This window comes from Pinus tabuliformis, chromosome 4_2 (assembly GCF_031772625.1).
Source record: "Pinus tabuliformis cultivar Carrire ecotype Pingquan chromosome 4_2, CPIR1, whole genome shotgun sequence".
In the NCBI taxonomy this organism is placed as follows: domain Eukaryota; kingdom Viridiplantae; phylum Streptophyta; class Pinopsida; order Pinales; family Pinaceae; genus Pinus; species Pinus tabuliformis.
Window position 1 is genome coordinate 531,589,835 of NC_142304.1, and position 9,772 is coordinate 531,599,606.

The 9,772-nt window shown below is 41.1% G+C and overlaps 1 pseudogene; it reads right to left on the reverse strand.

Annotated features, from left to right (window-relative positions):
• Positions 1-1,453: 1,453 nt before the first annotated feature.
• LOC149170371 (putative E3 ubiquitin-protein ligase ARI8 pseudogene) lies at positions 1,454-2,086 on the reverse strand (annotated as a pseudogene).
• Positions 2,087-9,772: the final 7,686 nt, after the last annotated feature.

Below are 9,772 nucleotides of genomic sequence, written 5' to 3' on the forward strand. Positions count from 1 at the left end.
ATGTCTCATGTACCATATGCAAATGCTGTAGGCAACTTAATGTATGCGATGGCATCTACAAGACCTGACATTTCACATGCAGTTGGAGTTGTCAGCAGATTCATGGCAAATCCAGGTAAAGAACATTGGCAAGAAGTGAAATGGGTGCTTCGATATCTATGAGGCACAAGTGACCATTGCATCGTCTTTAATGGTAGTGAAGGATCAGTCTGCGGATATGTAGATGCTGACTATGTAGGTGATTTGGACAAAATAAGATCTACTACAGGTTATGTCTTTACACTTGCAGGTGGAGCAATTAGTTGGATGTCAAAGCTTCAAGAAATAGTTGTGTTGTCCACTACCGAAGCTGAATATATAGCTCTCCTAGGGTTTCAGTCTTCCAACTATCCTTTTCTTAAAAAAAACTTTGTTTCCCTTTTTTCTTAAAGAAAAAACTTTGTTTCCCTTTCTTAAAAAAACTGAGCCCTCTTTTTTAAAGAAACAAATTTTACAAATTTCTTTCTTGCAAATCCCTTTGTTATTTTTTCTTTTAACAAAGAAAGAAAAAAAACCCTTCCTTTTTTTTTCTCCAAAAAAACCACAACTTGACTTGATTTCAATCTTCAGTGTTTGTTTAAAAAAAATTATGCTGAAAATAAACAATTCTGGAAACTTTGATCAATACCCAGATTTATTTTGCTGATCGAAATCCTCTTTTCTGGTTTTCTTCAAGCAACCAGCGCTGACAGCACGCAGAAAACAGTTTTGCTGGTTCTTCAAGATAGCTTCATCAACCACGCAGAGAACAACTTCATGCTCCAAACCACCCAGCGAATTTGTTCAATGCTTTTCCACACTTCCACGCTCAGCCACGAGCACAACAATTAGCGAATGTCTGGCAAATACGCAGGTAGGGGTTTTCGTTGCACGCAGAGCAGTCAGCATATTTCGGTTGCACGCAAAGCAGTCACACCTTCCGAGCAACAAATTTCTGAAAATACGCAGGCAGGGTTTTCTTCATCCCAGCAACGAATTTCTGGCAACGCAGGCAGGGTTTTCTTCTTCCCAGCAGCGAATTTCTGGCAATACGCAAGCAGGGTTTTCTTTGGTCCTCACACAGCCACCTTTCACACACAGTCGTCGGTTCTGGATTCACGCAGGCTGGATTTTCTTCAGGTCCTCACACAACTGCCTTTCTTTCATGCCCAGGCTCACTGCCCTCGGAGCTCTGATACCACTTGTTGTACAAATAACAAAATAATGAAGGAAAACAAAGAAACTTCAATAGAATAACCAAGACAAGAAACTGAATAAGAAACTGAATTGGATTGGAATTTTTTATTCAACAATGAATCTCTGCTCGTTACATTTCATGGGCATTTGATAGTTTTATATCATCGACTATCGTTACATAACTAATATTTCGGTATAAAATTGTATAAAACTGTCTAGTTACATTTACCCAAAGTTACTAATTCGTTGTCAAACTAACACAGACAACCTCCTCATGAGTTACATCAGAATTAGCAGAGTCAACCTCCACACAGTACCCACAGTCTGGCGCTGGACACCATTTAACCATACTGTTTTGTTCAACATATGACCTCACAAGATAGGTTCTATATTTGTTCGTATCTTCCTCAGATAACCCCAGAGAAAAAACCATGTCTTCACTCACAATGGCACGACATCGTGGACCTTGATGTGGACATCGTAGGTTGAGGCATCCTGCACCATCATGATTTATTGATGTGTGAACAAAAGTTCGCCAACAATCTTGGAAAAATAAATGGTCACAGTACTTGAGTGACTTCATGTCTCTGATCTTGAAATCATAGAAACATATCGGACAGGTAGTTAACTCCTCCATTTTTTCTTCTTTGGTCTCATGTTTATCGTTCGGCTGCAACAATAGGCCCACAGCATTTCTCACTTTCTCCTCATTTGCAAACCATTGATAGTTAGCATTAATAGAATTCCAATCGAAGTGACGCAAGAGAATAGCTGTCTCAGCTTCCGAGACAGCCAGCACAGTGGAAACGCTTTTGGTAGCATTGTGCAGACGCTCACCAATGTCATTCAGACTTAAAACCATATATTTCATACGTCCTTTATTGTCATCATGACGACTGCGTGTTATTTCCACTGTTAGAGTCAGTCTAGTAGCCCTCCATCAGCGATCAAAGCTCTTTGCATTTGCATAAGTAGGTGTCTCATCAATGTCATCTTATTGCATTCCATTAGGCATGCCATAACCCTGATGGAGGAGCTGGTGTCTTTATTCCCCTCTTCGCACTGCTGGATCAGGTTGTTTTAGTCATTAAACTATTTCAAAGTTGCTTGTCTTGTCTTGAGGTCAAAATTCTTAGGTCTAGGGTTTAGGTCCAGTTTGTTTTCAAGGTCATGTCTCTAAAGTCAATAAATGCCCAGCAGGCCAGAGGGATGATTATCAAAGTGTTTCTTTAAAAGATTTCATCTTGTACAGCTAAATTTTTTACCTTGGATTTAAAAACCCTGTTTTTAAAGCCAAGGTCATTTCTCAAAATTTTGTAAAAATTGTAAAAATTCAAATATTTCAAAAGACAGCAGGCAGCCCTGGTCCCCTTTGCCAAGGCTCCTCAGAAGCTATCCCTGCAAAAATTATTAAGGAAAAACATCAATTCAACCAATTTCAGGACAAAAGGAAACCAAAAAGTCAACAACATTTAAAGTTTAAAAAAGTGTCATGAAAAACATTAAAAAGAGGGTTTTGACATGAAATTAATTCAAAACAAGGCTATAAAGTCTCTCTTTCCCTCCATTAAGCTTCATTGTGCCTTCAAGCAATAGAGCAATCGTTTTCAAGAGCATTTGGGCGAATTTGGTGAAGTGTGAAGGCGCGCGACCCGTCGAGACTGGTGCGCGACCCGTTGAAGGCGCGCGACCCATCAGGGCACCTCCACAAGTGTAAACCTTACACGGGCGCGACTCGTTGAAGGCACGCGACCTGTTGGGTAGTGCATGCGACCCGTCGGGGTTTCTTCCACAGAAAATTACCAGCAAGCTGCCAAGTGACCACAAATTGTTCAAGCTTGTTAGGTAGGCCTTCAATCATATAAATTATGGTTTGCTAAAGCTTGAGAAGATCATGATAATATTTTTAAAAGCCTTCATTTGCAAGTAAAGACTCCATGTGCCTTTGCTTGACAATATCAAAGTTGCTAGGGTTTGTTTTGCTGTTTTAAGGTATTCCTTTTTATTCCTATTATTCCTACATTTTCCCACCTTCCATTTCTTACTCCCTTATCACTCTTATTTAATTTCCCTACCAAAAATATTAAGAAATCAAAAATCAAACCCTAAACTCCACCTCCCATAACATCCTTGCAAATGAAATTGTATGATGATGTTGATGTCATGATTCCTCCCTTTAACCCCTGTTTCATATATTTTTCCCAATTTCCATTCAAATTCTCCCTTCCCTAACATTTACCTTGTGCTATTTGTCCCCTTGAAACAACATCTCAAACAGTTAAAACAACAGATTTTAAAGCAGAAGCAGCAGTGCATTTCAACGACTTTGCTCCTGAAATCATGTCAGAAACCGAAACCGATTATGAGCAAAGTGATGACCATGAGTCAGCTTCAGAGTTTGAGGTACATAGGAGGCCTCACAAGGGTGGTAAGAGCGGTCACCATAAGAGAGAGGAGCCCACCTCTCTAACCGATTTGCTGGCTTGTCCAATGGCAGTTACATGTTTTCGTTACCTGTCATGTTATGAGTTTTGCGAGAGGATCTCTCAGATTCAGCATCACAGGGAGTTGGCTCGCTTATTTGTTTTTCATTTGCATGATGGGCATGTGAACCTTGCAGGGGTGGATTTTACATTGACACCTGAGATGATAGCTCAAGCAACAGGGATACCAAATGTTGGAGAAGTGTGGAATAAGTGCAAAATATTGGACAGTTTTCAATTCGAGCCTTACATTAAACCTGCATTTATGAGACTCGTGACGGGTGTATTTCCTTTCAGGTTTTTGAGGAATGAGTATGCTCCTTTGATGAGGCTTATCATGCGCTATTTCACCTGTGAGGGCAGATTTTCACGTGTGTATTCATACCATATTCGCTTGTTGATGCATTTCACACGGGTCCGGATGATGAACATCCCTGTTTTCTTGTGCCAAAATATTGAGAGGATGGTGCCCTTGATGCAGAGGAAGAGCCCAACACAACAATATAGGAGCCTTTATCATTATGGTTTGATCCAGCTTGTGGTCATACATCAGTTGGCTCAGCATGGCACGCATGGGAGGAGTTTATCTCTCATGAGTTTTTCACAGCACCACCACCACATCCTGAGATTGTTCATGAGGAGGGAGGACCATCACAACAACATGATATCCCTGAGACTAGACATGTCAGCTCTCCTCCATTGGTCACTTATCAGAGAGGCCACAGGGCCTTATTTGCAGCAGCTCGGCGAGTATTTTCTCAACATCAGGTGGAAGGGGTCTCGCCATCTTCATCACCTCAGTGAGTGTTATCTCCATACCAGGTGGAAGTGGCCTCGCCTTCTTCAGCAGCACAGGTACCAGAGAGAGGCAAACAGCCCAAGATTGATGAGGGGCCATCAGGTATTCCAGGCATAGAGGTGGTTGATCTTGATATTATTTCTCCTAGCCTAGAGTCAAAGGAGATCATTCAACATCTTAGAGCTGAAAATGACTCATTGCAGCAAAGATTGGACATGGAAAATTGGACCATCACCTACCTGGAGCAGCGCAACAAGCAACTTGAGGAGGAGCACACTCTAGATGAGTTGCGGAGGATCCATGAGGACCGCAACTTGGCTCGAAAGAGACCCAGCGATTTGGTACCCGTTGAGCGAGAGGCTATGCTTCTTCGGGTCAATGCTCATTTGGAGAGGTTGCTGGCCAAGGCCAACCAAGATAAGAACTTGCTCAGGAACATGAAAAATCATTATTGGGCGCGGATGCATGTATGCAAGGCAAGAATGAAAGTGCTCCAAAGACGGTTGGTCAAAGCACAAAAACAAAGGAAAAGGCCCGACCCCCTCCATATCTTGGCTGAGGCTTCTTTGAAGGAGCATGATACTAAATAACTCAACTCCAGCACAAATTTCAAAAAAATTTGAGCATTTTGGGTCATTTTTTATTTTTCTGGCAAAAAACAGGTTTTCTTCACCGATGGGTCGCGTGCCGCGCGCGACCCTTTCGTTTGGCAACTCCATTTTGGGAAAACTCAGCATTTTTGGATTTTTCATGGAAAGTTACACTTTCTCAGCCATTACTAAGAAATTTCACCAAGTTTTGGGCCTCCAGAAAGTCAAAAAACAAGCAAAAAATGACTTTCTGCCACATTTTTGACACACAGGAAGCAGTCTTGGGAGATTGCAATTTGGGAGGGGCAAATGACAACCAAATTCAGAAATTCTACTTGGGTTGGAAAGTAGACATCCAGACCTTTCCAACAAGCCCACTTTTGCCTCATTTGGACACCTGGAAGTGCCTCCAAAGTGCCTCCAAAGGTGCGCAACCCGTCTAGGAATTGCGCGCGACCCATCAGGCAGTTTGCACAGGAAATCAACCTACACCTCAGCAAAACGCAGTTTGACTGGATTTGACTTTTTGGGAGTTGATTTTCATCCTCCTTGTTGTAAATGATGTAATTTTATGATGTTTAGGCACTTATTTATCTTTTATAGAAGATTCATTCATCAGATAGGTAAAATGTAATGAATGAATTGGTTTCCTAGCTTATAGAGGCAAGTTGTTTTGATTGCCTAGTTTTCAGTGCTTAGTTTAGAATTGGTTGAAACAGCTCCTAGGATAGTGAGCTCGACCCCTAGAGGCAGGGAAAGATGTTAGATGGCATATATTATGTACTTTCTTTCTCATTTTCATGGTTGGACTCTTGAGAGAGAAGCTCTTATTGTATTACTCACTGTATCTCTGCAATTTTTGGCAAAGGAAGACCAGGGTTTTGCAGTCCTTTTTGGGATTCTTGTGGTCACATGTGTTGATGGTGTGTTTCTCTTTGTACTTTTAAGTGTGTTATGTGAATCATTTCCTTACTTTTCCTTCTGCAAATTAGGCAAATGAAGTGTTAAAGTAGAATTCATGACTGTCATGCTCTGCTTTTAAGTTTGCTTAATATCAATGTTTTCAACTGTTTAAGGGGAACTCAACGTAAGCTTGCTCTCCTTAACTCCTCATCAGTCATTCTCATCCATCCATCTCTATCAAAGGCATCAATACTGTTTCCTACCTCGCCCCAAAGAACCCCCTGCGAAAACTGTGTCCAATCCCGGCACCCGAAATTGCCATTCCCCAATTTTCTACCAAAACTTTAAAAAATCCCAAATTTAAACCTCTTGATCAGTTTACTAGCCTAAAATCAGTGTTTTCCTATTGGTCATCTCGCCCATTGAAGATCTTTACTGAGATAGACCGGAGAGAGCCCTCTCCTGCCCCGTAGGGCTAGTTACGAGGCTAAGTGGTTTGATGTTGCCTTGAAGTTTACCTTTCTCAGCCTGAGGTGAAATTTCAAGCGCTAACATATTGGCGACCATACTGGGGAGAACAACTTGTCTGTTGATTGATGTGTTTGCTTCATAAGTCTTAGACGGAGCCTGAAGTTATGCCAGGTAGCCTTCAAAACGCTTTTGCTTTGCATTAGCGGAAGTAGATAAACGCTGCTTCAGTCAATCTCCGTGAGCTCGTGAATACAGCACTTCAATTGCATTGTACCCCAGTTCATTTGTAAACTCTGAACTTTTGGATGATTAGTTAAGAGTTTTCACAGGCTGATTGGTTATTTGCTCCTTGATTTCCAAACTGGCTTCCAGTTCTGGTTGTATATTCAAATCTCATTCATGTCCAGCTGTTTTTGAGTATCTTGAAGATATTGATTTTGACGAGAGTTTTGAGTTGTCCTTGTTCAAAACTAAATCTGAAAGTGCACTTGATTCTCTAGTTCCTAACCCTGATTTCGCAGCTGCTCTTGAAATTGAAAGACACAATAAATTGGTTGACAATTTCATCTTAAGATCTCTTCAGTCAGATATTCAAGCTACAAATCTTGCTGAGTTCGTTGAAACTATATCTCGTCATATTGGATCTACTATCGTGGCGCATGAACAGTCCAGTCCTCCTTTTATTTATATTTCTCCTATAGTCACTTATCCGGAATCTACAGTTGGTTCGCCCTCTACATCCCATACCACTTCTCCTCCTCATACTCCTCATACTACAGCTACACTCACTCCACCCGCTACTCCTAGACCCAATCTACCTAAAGCAATGGCCGCCCGGTTTGCCCCACTTGCTCTTCCTCAACTTCTGCATGATATGCCAGCCGATTATCAAAGTAAAATTCCCATGTTTGATGGCACTCCACAGAGTATTTCTGCTCAACAACATATTGAAAAAATGACGACTTTCTTCGATCTATATGAGATAGATGAAGAAGATGTTACCATGCGATTGTTCGTGCAAACATTTGGAGGAGAAGTTAGAAAGTGGTTCAGAGGGTTGACAGCTAGAAGCATTCCCACCTTGGAAGCACTTCAGAACCAGTTTCTAGATCAATGGGAAATCAGAAAGGATCCGCTTCAGATTAATGCCGAATACAACAACCTCAAACGTAATCATGGTGAGTCGGTCCAAGACTACATTATCAGATTTAACACGGTTTACAATGCTATTCCAGATGATTTGAGGCCATCTAGAAAATCAGCACTTCTCAAATTCCCGGATGGTTTCGATCCAGAGATGGCTTATTCATTGCGAGATAGAGATCCGCCTACTTTGGAGGATATGCAGAAAATTGTTGTTAGTGTTGAAGCGAATTTGAATGATAAAAGAGCAAGGATGAAGGCAGAAAAGTGAGTCACAATCGAGGAGGAAGCTTCTACATCCGATCAGCTTCTTCGCAAGGTAGTGACGATGCTCGAAAATACTCATCTCAACAAGCCGGAACCACAGATCCGTAATCCTAATTTCCGAGGTGCACAACAGCCACAATATAGAATCAAGCAGCATGAAACAAAGGCACAAGAAGCAGCAGTTCAGCAACAGATTAAACCTCCTTTTCAGCAGAATTTTGTTAGCCAAGAATCAGAGGATGAAGGTGATACGGTGGGAGAGGAAAACCACTTCTTCACTCCTGATGATCTGCCTACTTATGTTACAGAAGAAGAAGAATTGGTAAGTCACTCCATCATCCCTCAGCATGAACATTATATCTTGTCAAATGATGCAGCACTTGAAGAAGAATCGGAAGAGTATCAAAGAGGGTACCTAAATGCTTTATCCGCTCAGCAGAGACAATTAAGAAACCGAGCCGTTCCCATAAGTCCCATTCAGAAAAGGAAAGATACTTCAGCAAAGAATGATTCAGTTTCCCCACACACAAAAGGAAAAGACATAATTGATCCTTCAACAAGTCAATCATCATCAGCAAACAAGATAGATCAGCCATCAAGCACACCGAGAGTTAAAATTGAAAAAAGAGAGGTTCCGGCTAAAGAAGGTGAGAAGGTTTCAGTTTTCAGTTTGGAGAATGAAATTTCAAAGTTGAAAGTGTCCATTCCTTTAACAAAAATCATGAAGAACAACACTTACCGAGGTCAAATTTCCAAGATGCTGAATTTTGATCCAATGCTAGACACGGTGAATGTAGAAGACGATCAGCCGGAATTGATTTTTGGGACCGCTTTAAATGGTGAGTCTCCCGAAAGTGATGTTCCTCCATTCTATATTAGTCTGCGATTGCATGAATATGTTTTACATAATGCCATGTTTGACTCGGGAACTTCGCATAATTTGATGCTGAAAGCAATTATGGAAAAGCTGGGACTAGACATCACAAGGAAATATCATGATTTGTATTCATTTGATTCCAGCCGGGTAAAATGTATTGGTTTTATCAAGGACTTGGTGGTGAGCCTAGATCAAATTCCAGTGAAGAATGTGTTGATGGATGTGGTGGTGGCGGATATTCCTCCGCGGTTCGGCATGTTGCTTTCGAGATCTTGGGGAGCCAAGCTCAAAGGTACACTTCAGCTCGATTTTTCCTATGCTACAATTCCGATCTTTGGTCAGATGAGGAAGTTATATCAGGAACAAAAGATGAAATACATGATCACTAGTAAGGAAAAGCCAATCAATCATCCTGTAAATTATGTACATATAGATTTAGAGTCATTTGTTTTGTTTGCTGAGGATTTTAATGAGATAGATAGTCAGTTAGTTCAAGCAGAAGATATACCAGACATTTCAGAAAATTTCAGAGAAATTTTGCGAAAGGAAAGTGAAGAAAGGTCTGTTGTCATGAAGCCAACAGCTGAGATCAATGAGCAACAAACAGAAAATGCAGAGACATCACATTTTCAGCATTTAGAAGATGATGAGGATGGTCTTTGGACCATGGATTTTGATGGTGCTGTGGGCAGCGATGGTGCTGGTATAGGTGTGTGGATTCGAAGTCCATTTTCTGTCCGAAACAAAGTCCCAAGCAAGGTATGGGTATGTTCATACAAATTGGCATTTGATTGTTCAAATAATGAGGCGGAATATGAGGCTCTCATTGCTGGTCTGAAAATCCTTCGGAAGTTGAAGGCAAAGAAGATAGCAGTATATGGCGACTCCGAGTTGGTTATAAAGCAAGTGAAAGGTGAATTTCAGGCCAAACATCCTCGTATGCGAGCATATCGAAATGCTGTCCTAGATATCTTGAAACTGTTTTCTGAACATACTTTGACATGTGTGCCCCGTATCCAAAATG